This window comes from Marmota monax, unplaced genomic scaffold (genome assembly GCF_021218885.2).
Source record: "Marmota monax isolate L192 unplaced genomic scaffold, Marmota_monax_Labrador192_F-V1.1 WCK01_AAM20220418_F8-fsc00320, whole genome shotgun sequence".
In the NCBI taxonomy this organism is placed as follows: Eukaryota; Metazoa; Chordata; class Mammalia; order Rodentia; family Sciuridae; genus Marmota; species Marmota monax.
The window spans coordinates 784,388-803,629 of NW_026694783.1; the positions used below are offsets into that span (position 1 = coordinate 784,388).

The following is a 19,242-nucleotide window of genomic DNA, read 5'->3' on the forward strand; positions in this document are numbered from 1 at the left end:
TTTCATCTGGTTCTAGATCTTGGAGAACATGTTTTTCAATTTTCCCCATTCAACATCATTTTGGCTACCTGGTAGAAAACTATTTGAGATAACATTGAGTAGAATCAGAAAAACCGAAGGGTGAGCACTGGGGGAATCCCAGTAAGAACTGTTTGTGGGTAGGCCCAGTTTGTGGTGGGTAGATGAGATGGTCTTCAGAAATATGGGATTCAGTCACATAGACTTAATGTTAAGTGTGGTTTGGCAATTGGTCAAAGATGAATAGGAGGTCAGATGGAGGGCAGGAAGGATCAATGGTTCTATTTTTAACATGGTAGATATCTGACGCCTATTAGACATCTAAGAGGATGCTAAGTAGGCTCTCCAATCTGTAAGTCTTAAGCTCAAGAGAGACGTGTAGACTAGAAATGTAAAACTGAGAGCCGTCAGCAGGTGGGTCTATAGGAATTGGTAAGGCACTAAGGCCCTCATAAGGGCGTGGTGAGTGGCTGATACTTGACATCCCTCTCTTAGGGGAAGTCCTTCCTCCCCTCCTTCCTTCAAGTTACACAGCTTTATTTAGAAGACAAGGACAATCCACCACCCAGCCCTCCCACTCCCAAGGTCCTGGCCACATGGACCTTGAGCTCAGGACAGACGGGCATCCTGCAGAGGAAAGATGGAGTCAGAAGTCTGAGTCCAGAGGCCAGACCATGAGACCAGCCCAACTTATGCTGTTGGGGCCCGGGTTTTGCCTCCCACAAAGTGCAGTGTGTCACTGGTGAGCTGAGGCCCTTGGAGACTCCGGGTGCTGGGTCTCACCTGCAGTCACGGCCATGATCAAAGCCAGAGGTAATTTCCAACCAGTGCCTGGCGTGTGGTAGATTTCTTAGTTTTATTAAGTAAATATTTAACCCAGGAAGATGAAAGTCAGGTAGCGATCGGTCTTATGTATGTAGAATGTTCATTGCAGAATAGGTGGACATGCAGCAGATGTTCAAAAATCTCAAGTTAGTGAGGAGATAAAACATTGGAGTGCAAGAGCAGAACTGTCCCCCCCCCCCCAGTGGTCGTTATGATGAATGTATCCCCAGGAGAGTCTCCGGTGAATAATCAAGAAGATGAGGCAGAACAATCTCTGTAGGTTGGGTGGTCAGGAAAATCCCGCGATGATAAATTTATTGACATCTATTTGATTTTTTTTATTTCAAATGATGTTGTAAAACAACAACGAGGAGAAAAAAATTAAAAGGAACCACAATGAAAACGTACAGAGAGCACCCCAAGTGAGTTTGAGCGCCGATGGGTTCTGTCACACAAATCTGGTGGCAAATCAGCCTGGACTGTGGGGGTAGGTGTGCAAGGTGCCTTCAGGAAGACCACCTCACAGGTGGCCCGGCACCTCCCCTGTGGGTTCCGTGGCTGAGAGGGTAAGAATGAATGCACGCGGACCAAGTTCAAGTCTACGGAGGTCCTCCTACTGTGGAGAGCTCATTCCCAACAGCTATGCAAACCCCTCCTCTTAGCATTACCTTCACTGTGTTACTAATTTATTTATGTAAATGTTACTTTATTATCATGAATGTAGACATTTATGAGCAAAAGTCATGCAAAAAGATGCTTGAATGATTCATTTAGATGTACTTCATTGAATTCTCATTTTCTTTCCTTCTCTGTCCTGTCCCTTCACTTACTCTTTTTTTGTTTCTCTATTTTTATCCAAACGTGTACTTATATCTTCACAAAATAGAGATCTTACTCTGTAGAGTTCTGTACCTTTTAAAAACTAATATCACAGCACAAACATTTCCCCATAGCTTTTATTATATTGAAATGTATGATTTCCAATGGCTGTGTAATATTCCATTATGTAGAAATACATGAGAAATGTCTAATTAATCCCATATTGTTGAACGTTAGGTCGTATTCATGTTTCTGCTTTGTAGAACGACTGTGATGGGCGTCTTTGGTGTGATTATATACACTACTTCTCTATTTTAGATAAATGCTCGGAATCTGTGTTTTTGACAGGTTTCTTGAGAATTCTTTTTTGAGGAAACATTTTTCCCTTTGTATAGGCTTTATCTTTCTTAATGATTCTATATCTCTTTTCAGAATATATAAGTTCTTAGAAATTTTAATCAACCAGTTAGTTTTAGGCCAATTACTTTTGATATGTTATATTTTGGACAGTAAATACCTCCCCCAGCTCACGTGTTGAAGCTTGGTCCCCAGCACTTCTGGGGAGCGGTGGACCCCTTAGGGCTAAGGCCTAGTGGGAGGGAGCAGGCATCGAGGGGTGCCCTTGGGAGGCATCGAGGAGCTCCCCTTCCTCCTTCCTGGTTCCCACCAGGTGAGCAGCCTTGCTGAACCATGCCCCCTCTGCACCATGAAGTTCTGCCTCATCACAGCCTGGGAAACAGGTGAAGTGACTGTGGACTGAAACCGTGAGCCAAAGTAGATCTTTCTTCCCTTAATTTGATTTTCTCATGTATTTTGTCACAGTCACAGACAATTGACTAACAGAGAAAACTGGTACCAAGAAGTGGGGATCGTTGCTGTGACTATACCTGATCATGTGGCTTATTAGCCTTTGGAGCTGGTTTGCACAGGGGACTTGAAAGGTTTGGGGAAGCAGGATAGAAAAACACCTTAGCCTGCCGTAAGTGGAACTTAAGGGGAATGCTGGTGGAGTTCAGAAGACCAGAGTGCGGGCAGGAATTCAGACAGTAAAGGCCATGCTCACGAGGCCTCAGTTGGAAATAAGGACTCTACCGGAGGCAGGGACCATTCGTGTTGCATTCTGGCAAAGAACTTGTATGCATTTTGTCCTTGCCCTGAGGTTTCGAGGGAGCTGAGTTTAAAGGGGATGGATTAATTAACCCGGTGGGGAAGATTTCAAAGTGGTACAGAATTCAGGCTGAGACATGAGTGTTGTCGTCTGCCTTTAGATTAACCGTGAGAATGGGGTACAAAAGAAGAGTGGGAAGATTAGAAAAGCTTGCAGTTTTGCCATGGCACGGAGGTACAGCTGTAAAAGAGGTCGGAGCCGTTAGAAAGAGGTCAAGCGCTTGTCCTGAGATGGGAAGAAAGCTGTGTGAGGGCATCTTGGGAATCAGTAAGACTGCCCTCCCCTCCCAGGCTGAAAGTCTGAAAGTGCAAACCTGTCCTTCGAGAAGAGAGAGCCTGGGCGTCCTGCTCTACAGGCCACCCCACTCTACAGGCAGAGGTCACTGCCACCACAGCTCAAGCAGGCCTGGTGACTGTTGCTGCTGTCAGCAGACGGGGACGTTGCTCCCGAGGTGCTGGTTTTGCAGGCAGGTGGAATGCAGGAGTTGTGGGTCACAGAAGCTTCTACTGAGCTTCCAAAAGGCAGTCTTGGAGGCTAGGAGGTTTGTGGCAGGGCCGGAGTCCCTCCAGCAGCCCTCAGAGGGTGACACGGGAAGCTGTGAGAGCTGAGAGGCTGCAGGAGGCTGCAGGAGGCTGCAGGAGGTCAGAGGTCCAGGAAGGGGGAGTGTCTGCTGAGGACAGGGACAGAGAGTGGTCAGGCGGGCCGCAGCTGTCAAGGTAATGGGGGGCGCTGCCCAAGCCCGTTGGCGCTCCCGTCGTGCCACGGAGTGTCCGGATGCAGGAGTGGAGCTAGAGCGTTGAGCCTGGTCCCTGCTGGGTCTCAGTCTTCTTTGGTCTGACCTTCCTCCCCTCTCCCCGTGCTGCGAGGCTTCCCTCTGCCTGTTCCGTTGTGGTTGGAGGCATACACCTTGTCTGGGTGTGTATGGGGCTCACAGCTAGGAGCTGTCCTTGAGTCTCAGAGGAGACTTTGGACTTGAAATTTTGAACAGTGCTGGAACTGTGAGACTTGGGGACCCCTGGAGATGGACCAGATGCATTTTGCAGTTAGCTGGACATGAGCCTTGGGCTTCAGCAGTGGAATGTTGTATTTTGGATTTTCACTGTCCCTGAAAAGATCATATGTTAAAGGCTTGGTCTCCAGCTGTCGGCACTACTGGGGGGGCGTGGAATTTGGACAGGAGGTGGGGTGTAGTTTGAGGACGTGGATGATTGACAGTGAGTCCTTGCAGAGTGTGTTGGGCTCCCTGCCCCTTATCCATTCTTCCTCTCTCTTCCTCCCTCTCTCTGCTTCCTGGCAATGAAGAAGTAAGCAGATCTGCTCCACCAGGCCTTCCCCACAGTGATGTTCTGCCTGATATAAGTCTCCAGCAAGGAGCCAAGTGCCTATGGACTGGGAAGTTGTCAAATTGTGAACAGGAATAAATCTTTCCTCTTTGAGGTCATTTTCCTCAGGTGTTTTGTCACGGTGATGCAAAGGTGACTAACGGGATGTATTTCCTCATTGATATAAAACTGGTACCAACAAAAATTTTTTTACCCAAGTATTTTATACTTCTCTTGGAACAATCTAGATGATCACCAATTTCCTACAAGTTTATTCATTTACATCTTGAACTGATATTGGACTCTCCCCCGTATATCTCTTCTAGATTTAGAGCCAATGAGGGGTAACGGGTCAAATGGACTTTGACACCCTAGTAGATTCTTATCTTGGCTTTGCCACTGTGATTCTGGGTGAGAAATCTGTCCTTCGGGGTTCCGTTTATTCATGTGAATGATAAAGATAATCTCTATCACATGATTTTGGAGAATTAGATTATGTATTACTTCATGTAGACCTCTCTCTCTCTCTCTCTCTCTCTCTCTCTCTCTCTCTCTCTCTCTTTTGTGGACTGGGGATTCAACCCAGGGCTTCATGAAGGCTGGTCAAGTACCCACCACTGAGCCGCACCCCGCCCCACACAGGTCTCTTAAAGCACAAGCCGCCATCTCTGTTCCACTGCCTCCCAGGGACGTCCTCGCCAGCTCTACTGCTGTCCGCTCCGTCCAGGGGGCCGACTCCTTTCTGCTGGACTGTGGGCCTCCCGTTTCCCTCGAGATGCCCAGGAGTCCGTTCTCACAGTGGCCTTAGCGGTTCTTCACGGATCTCTCCTGGCATTTTGCTCTGGGCCCAGCCTTCCAGGGTATTGTCACAGAGACGGGAGAAAAGCCACCTTTCCCTCACTGCAGTGCCGCGTTGTCCTCCCCATCTCACCCGTGCCCGTTCCCACCATTTCCCACACACTGGAAAGGGGACTTCTGGCTAAAACCCTTCAATAGCATCCCACAGTGAGGAGAGTAAAATCCCAGCCCCCAGTGACTTGTGTGTGGCTGATTCTTTGACCTCATTTTGAACACTTTACCTCTTGCTCACTCCTATACAACTGCGCCAACTTACTGCTCTCAAACACATCCAGCACACTAAGCCCACCCACCTGTCCAAATTAGGTAACCAACTCCTATCCAGGTTAACTGAGGCAGTAATGAACAGAAGGAAGACCTGGATCTACGAGGAGAGCACACGGTCTCCCCAGCCAGCCACACACAGTCAGAGCGACTCTCAACAGGGCCGAGGGCAAATGCCGGGACACGGCCTCGTCCCCTACCTAGAAGGGACCTGGACTCTCCTGAAGGGGGTCAGTACTGGTGGTGTCAGGGTGGAAGCGCAGGACATGAAATGTAACAACTGGTGAGGCCACAAATATTCAACACTCCTCAGCAACAGGAGTTTGATTCTGCCTCGTTCATTTAGGTAGACGCAACAATAGCCCTCCAAAGATGTTCACGTGTGATCCCCAGAACCTGCGAGTGACAGGAGGTACCTTGAGTGATGAGTCGAGGTTTTGAGATGGAGAGATGGTCCTGGATTGTCTGGGTAGGTCTAATGTAGTCACATGGGGACTTATAACAGGAGGAGAGGTCCTGGATTGTCTGGGTAGGTCTAACGTGGTCACATGGGGATTTATAACAGGAGGAGAGGTCCTGGATTGTCTGGGTAGGTCTAATGGAGTCACACGGGGGGGATTTATAACAGGAGGAGAGGTCCTAGATTGTCTGGGTAGGTCTAACGTGGTCACATGGGGATTTATAATAGGAGGAGAGGTCCTGGATTGTCTGGGTAGGTCTAATGTAGTCACATGGGGATTTATAACACGAGGAGAGGTCCTGGATTGTCTGGGTAGGTCTAATGGAGTCACACGGGGGGATTTATAACAGGAGGAGAGGTCCTGGATTGTCTGGGTAGGTCTAATGTAGTCACATGGGGATTTATAACAGGAGGAGAGGTCCTGGATTGTCTGGGTAGGTCTAATGGAGTCACATGGGGATTTATAACAGGAGGAGAGGTCCTGGATTGTCTGGGTAGGTCTAACGTGGTCACATGGGGATTTATAACAGGAGGAGAGGTCCTGGATTGTCTGGGTAGGTCTAATGGAGTCACACGGGGGGATTTATAACAGGAGGAGAGGTCCTGGATTGTCTGGGTAGGTCTAACGTGGTCACATGGGGATTTATAACAGGAGGAGAGGTCCTGGATTGTCTGGGTAGGTCTAATGGAGTCACACGGGGGGGATTTATAACAGGAGGAGAGGTCCTGGATTGTCTGGGTAGGTCTAATGGAGTCACAACGGGATTTATAACAGGAGGAGAGGTCCTGGATTGTCTGGGTAGGTCTAATGTAGTCACATGGGGACTTATAATAGGAGGAGAGGTCCTGGATTGTCTGGGTAGGTCTAATGGAGTCACACGGGGGGATTTATAATAGGAGGAGAGGTCCTGGATTGTCTGGGTAGGTCTAACGTGGTCACATGGGGATTTATTACAGGAGGAGAGGTCCTGGATTGTCTGGGTAGGTCTAATGGAGTCACATGGGGATTTATAACAGGAGGAGAGGTCCTGGATTGTCTGGGTAGGTCTAACGTGGTCACATGGGGATTTATAACAGGAGAGAGGTCCTGGATTGTCTGGGTAGGTCTAATGGAGTCACAACGGGATTTATAACAGGAGGAGAGGTCCTGGATTGTCTGGGTAGGTCTAATGGAGTCACATGGGGATTTATAACAGGAGAGAGGTCCTGGATTGTCTGGGTAGGTCTAACGTGGTCACATGGGGATTTATAACAGGAGAGAGGTCCTGGATTGTCTGGGTAGGTCTAATGGAGTCACAACGGGATTTATAACAGGAGGAGAGGTCCTGGATTGTCTGGGTAGGTCTAATGTAGTCACATGGGGACTTATAATAGGAGGAGAGGTCCTGGATTGTCTGGGTAGGTCTAATGGAGTCACACGGGGGGATTTATAACAGGAGGAGAGGTCCTGGATTGTCTGGGTAGGTCTAACGTGGTCACATGGGGATTTATAACAGGAGGAGAGGTCCTGGATTGTCTGGGTAGGTCTAATGGAGTCACATGGGGATTTATAACAGGAGGAGAGGTCCTGGATTGTCTGGGTAGGTCTAACGTGGTCACATGGGGATTTGTAACAGGAGAGAGGTCCTGGATTGTCTGGGTAGGTCTAATGTAGTCACACGGGGGGATTTATAACAGGAGGAGAGGTCCTGGATTGTCTGGGTAGGTCTAATGGAGTCACACGGGGGGGATTTATAACAGGAGGAGAGGTCCTAGATTGTCTGGGTAGGTCTAACATAGTCACATGGGGATTTATAACAGGAGGAGAGGTCCTAGATTGTCTGGGTAGGTCTAACGTGGTCACACGGGGATTTATAACATGAGGAGAGGTGAGAAGCTAGGAGGAGACCTGACAACGGAAGCACAGTTTGGAACGATGTACCTCACAGAGGAAGGAGAGGGAGTTAGGTCAAGGATGCGGCAGCCTCAGCAGGTGACAAGGCATGGAACAGGACGGCTGTGAGCCTCCAGGAGGAATGCCCTGAGACGTCGTCACTCAGAACTCCGGATTCCCAGAACTAGAGGATAACCCACTTATGTTGCTTTAAGTCACTAAATTTGCAGTGATTGGTCGTGCTGCCCACAGTAGCTACAGGTTACCACTCCACGGACGGCACGGTGGGTTCCACAGTCCCCACCTCAAATCTCTTAAATTCTCTATCAACTTATCTGGAGGCAGTTCTGAAATCTGCAACTGAGTGCTGATCAAGGTCAATGGCTGTCAGAACAGGGAAGTGTGTTAATGTTCATTAGTAGGTCCTACCCCAAGGCTACCAGAAAGGCAGCCCATCATGTAGGGCATTTGTCCAGAGAACACCATGGTAGATCCACAACAATAAGGACCTCTCTGGAAGGCTGTCTTCCAGGCTCTGGACGGGGATGAGGCCAAAGCTCTCCCAGACATCTCCATTCAGGAAGAATGGTCCTCTGGAGAAGGCCTGGAAGCTGGCCCTCAGGGAGGCTGGACACAGTTCCAAAGGGTGACTGACAGTGGCCAGGGACCTCGGGCAGAGGTTTGATCACGTTCTCTCTCTTTACAAACCCAGGATGGTGTCCATGTGGGTTTATATAAAGACCGGCCTCTGTTTCAAAAGCAAGGGTCCGTATGTGTTTGGAGCAATGGTCCTATTTGTTGGGTTAATGATTCACGGACACAGATACATTGCAAAGCCAACTCCCCGTGTGCATATGAAGGGGTGTGTACATCCGAGCGTGTGTGTGGGGGGTGTTCTTTAGCTATGGTCAGGTCACGAATCATAGACAGCAGAAGTAAAAGATCAACAAATTGACAAATGTTTAATATAAATATGTCCAGAGCATAAATGTCCCTCCTGTTTCCGAATCCCCAGTGTCTCTGGAACACTGGTGAACACCTCCAAGGGTGGTATAGCTCCCGAGGTAAAAAGGTCTGAACTCCGAGGGAGGAATCATTCCCTGCTCCCCCCCAGACTCTCCTTTATCCCTGAAGGTCCCTACCGGGGGGCAGGCTCTGTGTGGCAACTCCAGATGGCTACGTCAGTTTTCACAGCTCATTTCAGAAACACCAAGTGAGGAGGAGTGAGTGAACTGTCTGTCTCTTACCAAAGAACACTCTTCACCGAGCTGCTCTGAGAGATGCTGGCCTAGGTCTTGAAATACCAGTTTTTAAGAAGGACATAAATATGCAGGGTGGTCTTTGGAATTAGTCACCATGCTGGTTTATTATTTTAACAAACACAAACAATGCATATTAATAGGTACCATCTCATGTTTCAATATATGTATAAATTGGGTAATGTTTCAATCAGGCTAAACATACTCTCTCCTCAAACCTTTATCATTTCTATATGATGACAACTTTCAAAATGCTTTCTTCTAGCTTTTTGAAAGGCATCCTATGTTGTTACCTATGATCACCTGCACTGTGCAAGAGCTCGCCAGACCTTCTCCTCCTAACTGCATCTTAAGACCCTTGATCAATCTTTCCCTGCTCCTCCTCTCTCCCTGGCCTCTGGAAACCAGTATTCAAATCCCAGCCTCTACGAGATCAATCTTTTCCCCACACATACAAGTAAGGTTTTTTCTCCCCCCCCCACCTGGCTTATTTTTCTTCTAGTTCCATCCGTGTTGCAAATGACGGAATTCATAATGTTTTATAGTTGAGTAGCATCCCACTGTGAATATGTACTACTTCTCCGTTATTCATCCGTCGAGGGTATTTAGGCCGTCAGTGCTGCAGTGAACGTGGGAGTGTCTTCCACGTGCACATTCCATTTCCTCTGGATAAATACCTGGAAGTGGGATTTCTGGATAATATGGTAGTTCTGTCTTATTTAAAAATGTTTTATTTAAAAATCCTCAACAAAATATTAACTACTGAATTAAACAGCACATTAAAAAATCATTCACCACAATCAATAATCACTATTTGTCTCAAGGACGCAGGAATGTTCAGTATGTGCACGTCAATAAACATAACAACCACATCATCAGAATGAAGGACGAAAGACAGGTGATCACTTCAACAGACGCAGGAAAGGCAGAGAGGAGTTTCATATCCCGCCATAGTAATAATACAGAACAACTGAGGGATAGAAGGAAGGTACCTAAGCATAATAAAGACCATCCGTGGTCGATTAACGACTAACATACTCAATGGGGGAAAGCTGATGACTTTCTAAGGTCTAGGCCAAGACAAGGGTGCAGACTTCCACCACATTAAAAAATATCATTCTATTTTATCTTATTTTGGGTACCAGAGATTGAACCCAGGGGCACTTTACCACTGAGCTATAGCCCCAGCCCTTTACTTTATTTTTTTATTTTGAGACAGAGTCTCACCAAGTGGCTTAAGGCCTTGCCAATCTTCTGCCGCCGCATCCCCCGAGTCACTGGGAGACAGGTATGTGCCGACACACCTGGCCCCACCACGTTATTCACCATCATTCTGGACGTCCTAAGCAGAGCAATAAGGCAGGAGAAATAATAATAAAAAAGACATTAGAATTGGAAAAAAGGAAGTCACATTGTCCCTGTTTGCAGGTGTTGTGAATGTATACACAGGAAATCCCCAAACTGTTAAATTAGTAAATGAATTGAACAAAGTTTTAGGATCCAAACTGAGCACACAAAAGCCAGTAGTGTTGCTATATGTCAATATGGATCTAAAACAAAAATCAAGAAAACAATCCCATTTCTAATTGCTACCAAAAATACCTTGGAATAAATTTAACCAAAGAGGCGAAAGACCTCTGAAATGAGAACTATGAAATATTGGTGAAAGAACTGAAGAGGACTCAAAGAAGGGGGAAGCCATCCTGAGGTCATGCGTCAGGAAAATCAACGTTACTAAAATGCCCAGACCACCCAGAGTCGTTTGCAGGTTCAGGGCAATAGCTATCAAAACCCAGTGGCGTTCTTCACAGAACTAGAAAAAAATCTAAAATGTATTTGGAACCGCGAACCCCTGTGCACAGCCAAAGCCGTCCCGAGCAAAGAGAGCACAGAAGGCAGCTCCCACCGCGGCATCGAGCCACTTCAACAAAAACGGGGTAAAGGCTTGTATAAAGTTCACTTTTATAAAGATGCTCTACACATTAATTCAGCTATTTTACAACAACCCTAGGAAATTGATACGATTATTAACTGTATTTTACAGATGAGAGAAATAAGACAAAGGAATTGAATAAGGTGCCCAAGTTCACTTAGCTGAGATAGTGTCAGAGTTGGGAGCAAATCTAGCTCATCAGATCCCAGGGTCCATGATGTCAATTCTATGCCAAGTATTTTTATCATGACCTATTACCCACAGGTTGAGTTCATTACAAACCAACAAATCCACAGCTCTAAGTCCTAAGCGATCAATTCGAAAACAGTGCCCGAATCCACATGCCTGGATTCAACCTGGACCTTTCAAATTGTGTTGAGCGTGTTGACAGATTAGTGTTCATAATGACACTCACTGAATACTTTCTAGGGGCCAGAATCTGTTCTAATTGTTCCACATGCATTAGTTATCTAATCCTCACAACGACCTCATCGTTAGTTATGTGTTGACATAGAAGTTTGTTTCATGATTCTTCTTGTTTTATCTGTACTGCTTCTGTCTGTGTTTTGCTTTTTCAATCCCTTGTTCCACTCATTTTAATTCCTGCAAGCACTTTATGACTTCCAGGGACTAACGTGGTCACTACTGGGTGTACTTCAGCAGAGGATGGAACTCACATCTGGTGAGGTTGCTCTTCACAGTTCCTACAACCATGAGTTTTGTTGTCATACGTAGATATTTATCTAACATAAATATATGTGACTTATAATAATGTAAGGGCTTAACATTTTTAGATTTCCCTGGAGTGGACACATCAGCTACTCCTGATGAATACTAGAGAGCTCGTTTGACAGTGTTTCAAACCGTCCTCTGGTCTGTTATTTTCAGGATGGGAAAGTCCCTGATAGACTCTTGAATTTGCAAGTAACAGGACTCTCTTGGGCTTTGATCACCCTGCCCCCCACCCAGTGAACTGATGTAGATACCCCCCAGCGGCCCTGGGATCTCTTTTGTGCCGAGGAGGGCAGATTGTCACAATAGGCCACTCTTTTAACTTGGGTTGTTGTAAATCAGAGTGTCTTTGAATAGTTGATTGTTGAAGTTCCTTAGTCCAACCTTGGTCATCATACCTCCCTTGTCACCGTTGCTGGACTCTCTTGTTACAAACTGTCCCTCACTGCATTCCGTCTTCCTCTTACCCACCACTCTCTGACCGTTGGGTCCTGACAACCAGCACTCTCCAGGAGATTCAGGTCAGTCCACCCCTTGACCTGCGGTCTCCAGCTTGGTCATCTGCAGAGTCGGCTTCTCCCTGGAGAACATGCATACCTCACCACCCTTACCCATCCATGCTAGAGAGGCTTCCGCCAGCCAGCAACAGACAACTTCTGCCTTCCTATGAACCTGCATTTATTCCTTCCTTCACGGCATGAGCACCTGTTTTATTTCAGGATGTCTTCGGCACTGAAAAGACACAATTCCGGGTCTTGGAAGCTCCTGCCTACGGCGTTGGTTAAACTGCTGTGTGGTTCTGCATTCCTGTGGCTATTCCTGCTTTTGTGTACTCTGTTCCTTACCTATTCCCTATTGGCCAGTCTGTTCTGTCCATAGCTAAAAATTCAACGACCCTCTCTTTGGTGTTTATAAAACCAACAACAGATTTTGCTGTTCTGCTTGGATTTCAGGACACAAATCATTGCTCAATGCTTACTAAGACTCCACGTATGGTTGTTTCCCTCCATTTAAGCAGAAGTCCTTGGACACAGGCTCTGTGCTTGGACTTCAGATCGTACCTTCCTTTTCCTTGACTCAGGACCTATGTTGACCTGTACATAGGTCCTGAGTCACCAGACACATGGCTCTAACAATGCACCCCTTCCTCAGAACCTACCCAGGCTATGAAACTGCTTTTCCAACTGTTGTACCTTTTGTCTCCCTCATATCTTCCCATGGTTCATGATCCTTTTCATAGTCTGCCTGCAGTGGCCCACGACCCGTCACTAATGCCACTTGCCCCTGGAATATGCTAGAGATGTGCACCAGCTACTCTTCAGGGTGAAGTCATGCCTCCAGACAGAGGGAAGGCAGGAGGTTGGATGTATCTTGCAACATTTCTTTGCAGCAAAACTAGGACAAAAACATCTGACAGCATCAGATTTAGATGTCAAAAATGCAGACACCATTAATAATTTATGGTTTTTCCTGCTAAGGAGCAATAGTGCTCATTAGGAGATCTTAGACATGTCATAATGGTGGCATGTAAATTGTACACAATCTGAGCATAGCCCAAAGGCATCCAAAATAGAAATATTGAGATTCAAGTCGCCAAGCTTGCTATTTTTTCCAAAATGCTCAAACCTGGAAAAAAAATGTCTCTTTTGCTAACTCATAGATTTTGTAGAAAACCATCGCCTTGCCTCTCCTCCAAAACAAAGCATCAAGGAGGTTTAACATGTTCACTATTAAGGTAGAAGTGAACCTGTGCTATTCAAACAATCATGTGTTCCAAGCAGTTCCTAGCTCACACACGGGTTTTTTTTAATGAAACATCATTTTAAATATTTGTAAGTAAATTACACAAAAAGGATCATTGACCTAAATCTAAGTGCTACACTTACATGTTTTAGAAAAAACAGGAGCAAATCTTCATGTCTCTGGGTTAGGCAATGGTTTATCAGCTGTGATACCAAAGACATAAACTGGCAATTTTAGGAATTTCATAAAATTAAAACATTTTGTGCTTCAAAGGACACCATCTAGAAAAGTGATGAGACCATTCAGAGAATAGGAGAAAATATTTGCAAACATATATTTAATGGGGGACTTGCGTTTAGAATATGTGAAAAACTATTATAATTCAACAGTAAAAAGTCAGATGATCCTATTTAAAATGAGCGTAGCTTCCAAGGAGGCTTGTCTCCTAAGAAGACATACAAATGGCAATAAGCAATAGAAGAATGCTCAACAACCCTGGTCATCAGAGTGATACACAATACCCCTCACACCCACCAGGACAGCTGTAAGAGAGAATCGGTAAGTGGGGGTGACAGTGAGGCGGACTGGTCCCCCCAGCACTGCTGGTGGGAGAGTAATATGGTCTGGCTGTTAGAAAGCAGCCAGCGTTCTTCCCAGGAATTCCCTTGGCGTATGCTGAAGAGACCCTGCAGTTTTGGTTACTGTAACTCCGTAGGAGGACTGAAGTCAGGTACTGTGAAGCCTGCAGCATTGCTCTTTTGGCTTAGAATTGCTGTGGTTATTCCGTGTCTTTTATTCTTCTAAGTGAATCTCAGGATGTTTTTTTTTTTCTATTTCTGTGAAGGTGTCACTGTTATTTTGATGGAAATTGCATTGAATTTGCACGTTGCTCTTGGTAGTATGACCATTTTAACAATATTAGTTCTGCCTATCCATGAACAGGGGAGGTTTTCCCATCTCCCGAGGTCTTCTTCAGTTTCTTTCTTCAGTGTTCTATAGTTTTCATTGTATAAGTCTTTCACCTCTTTGGTTAGGTTTATTCCTAAGTATTTTATTTATCTATTTATTTATTTTTGAGGCTATTGTGAATGTGACTGTTTTCCTGATTTATTTCTCAGCAGATTCATTGTTGGTATACAGGAAAGATATTAATTTTTGCATGTTGATTGTGTAACCTGCTACTTTGCCAAATTTGTTTATTATTATTAGCTCTAGCGGTTTTTTAGTGGAGTTTTTTTGATATTCTAAATATAGGATCATATCATCTGCAAAAGCATAAATATCAGAAGAAAGTTTTCTTATTTTTACATAAGAAAAAAGGCATAAAATTTAAAAATCTAATTTCCTTTCCCCAAAGCTAGAAAAAACTGTGATTCAAATTCAAAATATTAATAGATTGAAATAACACACAGTAACAAAAAAGTAACAAAGTAGTGAATCTGGATTGATATATATGATTAATCTATCAAGTGTCTGAGAAAAAATGCAAAAAGTTCATAAGTATAACATTGGAGTATTAGAAGGCAAGGAACGAGGAAGGGTCACCAAGTCCTAGGCCAGAGACTTGACTCTGGGCCTCCAACAAATCAGGTCTGGCTGCTGGCCCCCAAAACCAAACAGAAAAGGAAGTGGTTCACAGCACGAAAGAAACGTCAGTCAGCGTAGGCCGCAAGGCAGACCAGGGACCCACGTCTTCACCCAGGTCTTTGAGGGGCTGACGATGACCTAGGTGCTTTATGAAAGGGGGATGACCGTAAGGTTTGGGGTTTGACTCTCTGGAGGCTTTTCACAGCAGCCAGAGCAGGTGACCCTGATCCAGTGCAGTCTGACCTGCTGCTGTCTCAGGATGGTCAGGCAGGCTGGTGCCTGGAGGGCAGCTGGGACTCATGGTAAGATGTTTATGGATGAGACCTTCTTCCTGGAATCCAAGGTGACATGGCGCAAAGGAGGTGGATCAAAATGGGGTCGGAGATATCCAGTCTCTAATTCTGATTTTAGCTGACCCCTGGACACCTGTGGGTGTGAGCAAAGAGTTTATCTTTGTTACAAAAGTGTACAGGTTCACACATCCAGAAAATCTTTCCAATTTGATGAAAGACATGTTTGCAGGATGAATGTAATAAAACCATTCTATCTTCAAAGCACTGAAAAGAAGAAATAAAGAGAAGAGCTTTAAAAAACAAAAATAATGCCACTGTCGGGGAACTAACAAAAATTTGAATTCTCATTTATGTGTCATCAAAAACAATGGAGGGGGTGGACAGTGGCTCCGTGGTGGGGCACTTGCCTGGCACATGTGAGGCCCTGGGTTGCTAGAAGACGGGAGAACATGGTTAACGTGCTGAAAGAAGAAGAAAAAACAAAAACAAAAAACAAAACCTGCCAACCCAGAATTTTATACCTAGTGAAAATACTCTTCTAGAATCACAGTCAAATAATGACAATTTCAAAGAAAGAAAATTAAGAGAATATGTTGCTAGAGTAGCTGAAACATAGGGAATGCTAAAAAATGCTCTTCAGGTTGGAGGGAAATTATACAAGATGGAATCTGAATCTTCAAAAAATAATGAAGATCATCAGAAATGGTGAATATGTAAGGAAATATAAAAAGTGTTCTATGGGTTGACTACTGAATTAGGTCCTCCAGTTTTCTTGAAATCTAAGAACTGGGAACTATTTAATTTCCTAAAGAATTTTCAAGTCAGTGATTTAATGACTTTTCTAATAATAAGCCTAATTGCTATCTTTATTGGGCCCTAAAGATATTTTTATAGAGTCAGGTGTAGTGGTGCACACCTGTAATCCCAGCTACTCAGGAGGCTAAGGCAAGAGGATTACAAGTTTGAGGCCAGCCTTGATAATTTAGTGAAACCCTGTGTCAAAATTTAAAAAATATTAAAGGCTAGAAATCTAGCTTAGGGACAGAGTACCCCTAGGTTCAACCCCACTACTGAGAAAAGAAAAAAGTGTACCTAGAATTTGAATGAAATGCACTATAGTCACATTTAGAGAGGGTGAGAGAAGGATATCACGCCTATACTTAGGGTTCACTAAGGAAAACAGAGGCTGCTCTAGATATTTCAAATAGAGAAACATTAAATACAGAGAATTGAGTTGTACAAATTTCTGAAATGTTGGAAGAGCACAAGGGAAGACAATATTGAAGCTAACATCCTTGCTGGAGCTTATTTTTTTTTTAATTTTTGCCAAGCTCAAACTTGAGGAAAACACAGAGTTTGCATATGCACATGTGTAGAGGAAAGTCTTACCAGTAAACCTAGAGCGGCTACTAATTCTTGTTCTCTAGGGTCAATCAGTATGATACCCTGAATGCAATGGATCAGTGTGATATCTTATCAAAGGAAGAGATCATCAAAATCCATGCAAAGTAGATTACAGCATAGGACCCCAGCTGAGATGCCACTGAGGTGGATGGTGAAGGCGTACTGCTGGCCTCTCCAGTGAAAACAAACTGCTATGGTGGTCTTCTAAACCAAGTGCGGGGAGAAAATTCATATGCCAGATCAGTCGTTGTGTACCAGTACCAGGAGATTTGTTAATTTGCTCAAGCAATGACACTACATTTGCAATAGCAGTTACACTAGAGTCATCACCTAGTTAAGTTTGTGAAAATCCCTTGTCATTCTCTAAGATTCACCTGTTTCCACAAAGACCAAGTAGGTCCAAGGCGGATGTGACAAGAATCACCACTGAAGTATTTTCACGTCCTTGGTGATGGCTCTAGTCTGTGAAATCCTACCAGATGTACAATATTGGCTTTGGTTCACTACTGTCCCGGGTATCGGCAGTCCTAGTGGCTTCCATGTGGCCTTTCCCACCATAATGACCCTCCTTCTGTAGACGAGGAGCCAATCTGAGGATTTCTCCAGATGTCAAGTGTGTGTATTTAATCATCATTCCAGAACTGGGAGATGGCCACAGGAAGGTTCCAAGGGCCGCCTGGCACACTGTGGGGCAGACCTGAGCTGAGACCCCATTGGTCATCTCATCTGCAGAGCCCCTGCTCTGACCGGTGGACTACGGTGACATTCGCAGTCAGGAACTGGTGTCGGTTCAGAGCCGGTGTCCAGGAGTCCCCCGAGGTCTGATTGTTTCCTTTTATCTATAAGGAGCTACCTTGGTTTCAGGCCAAAGTCCCTTTAGTGCAGGTCACTGTGTAAATTTTTGGCAGTGTACTGGGATTCTTTTGCATGGGGACCTCGGGGTCTGGTATCATAAAATGGCTGTGGATTGATTGAGAAGGCTTGACTCTGTTTTTATGATTCAGGCTTGAATTTCATTCATTGGCCTAGAATTTTTCTGTTTATACAGTTCAAGTAAGAATTTAGGAGGTCCATATCTGTTTCACTTTTGGGTACACAATAATCAGCTGACCAAAACCATAGATCTGTACCATTCAGATCGCTGTATCGATTCCGCTGTCCTGACAATAACCCCACGCACCTTGACTTCAGTGGTGGGTGCTGCTACACGGCCCCCATTCATCGTGGAACTTTTTCTTAGGGAGTCTATATCAATACATTTAGGCTGACCCGATTTTATGTACTTTCATCCTTATCCCACATCCTTGATTCCATCCTTGCATATTCCATGGATTTCTGTCTGTGTAAATTAGGAAATTCAAGTAGTTCTTTTGAGTTTAGAGCACCTTCTCTTGGGTCACGTTTTGCACCTTATCTTTGGGGGCTTGTTGGGGCTTGCATATAGTGAAAGACAGAAGCCAAGAGTGACCGTGGTGAGGGTTCTGAGGAGAATCAGAATTTCCTTACAAGACAGATGTCTCAGAGGAGACCACTACGGTTCCCTCCGGCCACGGGGTACCCTTCCCCTCAGCTGGGCAGAGGAGACTCCGCACAGGGTGGGAGCTCCCACGGCAAAGACGATGCATCACGACTTGGGAGCTCAGTGTCCCCATGTCACTGGGATGTCCCCACATGTCCCCTTTCCACCTTCCCAGATCTCCTTACTCCTTCCTAGTCACACTTCCACTTCAAAAGTAGACATCCTGGGTTGCAGTCCTTCAGCGGATCTTGGGGCGATCGGCTGCACTCAGTCTACTGACTTCAGAGTTTCTCTTACCCAGATCACCCAGATAGATACGCCCATCAAAATACCCAGAAAGAACATCTGATCAGAATTCCAGGGCCCCCCATAGTCCATCAAGTCGATACATGAAATCAATCATCACAAAAATGCTCAATTATAAAATCAACCACTCACCGACTCTTTACAAATAGTAGTGAGCAAAGGAAAGGGGGAATACCAGTTAGTGCACAATCACACAGGAAAAAGGGCAAGAGCCGTGTGGCTGCCACCCTTCACAGCTGTGACGTGCCGAGGCCAGAGTTGATACGTAGCTTCCTTCTTTCTGCTGCATCCTGTCTGGCTCCTTTCCTTTAGCAAAGTTCATGCAGTTCATGCAGTGCCACACTGTTAGAGTCTGTAAACAAGTCTGGATGGTGCCTGGCAAAATGCCAGAGGGAGTGGTTTGAGAAGTAACAAAAGCAAGCCATTAAGTGTGGAGATTCCTGATTGGTTGACTGATGTATCTAGTTTATGCTAATTAGATAAGCTGTGTGGAATGTATAAATACTGCTCCTGTCCTGCAATAAAGGGTTTCCACTCCTGCTGTATCAATCTACACAAGATGCTCGTCACCCCCCAGTTATTTTGCCCAGCCAGCCGGGCTGCGGCACCACATACCTACAGTCCCAAGAGCTTGGGGCTCTGATGACCCTCCCTTTATTTGGTTACTGTAGTGTCCTGTTAGCTTACACTATTGGTCACGTTGGTTCTGAGCGTCACCCCAAACAATCATCAAGGTTCCAGACTTGGCCGTATTTCCCACCATGACTTATCAGCATCATTCCTTGGTGATAATGGGGTTATAGACAGGAATCTACATTGTTCCTTCCTTCAGGAATTTATATGGATGTCAGGACACAGA

The 19,242-nt window shown here is 45.3% G+C and overlaps 1 non-coding gene across 1 annotated transcript; it reads right to left on the minus strand.

The window, feature by feature from the left end:
• Positions 1–711: 711 nt before the first annotated feature.
• Positions 712–847, minus strand: LOC124079965 (small nucleolar RNA ACA64). The gene has a single exon (XR_006847545.1). It is a non-coding gene; the product is annotated as a small nucleolar RNA ACA64 (small nucleolar RNA).
• Between the last annotated feature and the right edge of the window lie 18,395 nt (positions 848–19,242).